This window comes from Eriocheir sinensis, chromosome 66 (genome assembly GCF_024679095.1).
Source record: "Eriocheir sinensis breed Jianghai 21 chromosome 66, ASM2467909v1, whole genome shotgun sequence".
In the NCBI taxonomy this organism is placed as follows: Eukaryota; Metazoa; Arthropoda; class Malacostraca; order Decapoda; family Varunidae; genus Eriocheir; species Eriocheir sinensis.
In genome coordinates, this window is record NC_066574.1 from 8,487,217 (window position 1) to 8,487,586 (window position 370).

Consider the following 370-nt stretch of genomic DNA (forward strand, 5'->3'; position numbering starts at 1 on the left):
CCCTTTCCCTTCATCATTCCTTATCATTTTCGTCTTCCTTCCTCTCTCTATTGCTTTCTCTTTCTTTCCTTATCTTCCAATCTTTTCTCCTCTCTTTCCTTCTTTTCCTTTCTCTTTCTTTCCTTCCTTTTATTTTTCCATTCTTTTCCTTCCCTTCCCTTTACAATTTCATCACTTTCCCTCTCTCCTTTTCTGCGTTTCTCCCTCTTCATGCACCCTAGTTCTCCCCTCCCCCTAACCCCCTCTCACCCTTCACAGCATCCACCAACCCCCAATCCTCTTCACCTCTCCGTATCGAATCACCCCACCACCCTCTCTCTCCCTATCAGCCTCCCTTCCTTTTCTCCCTCTCCTCCATGCCTTCAGAGAG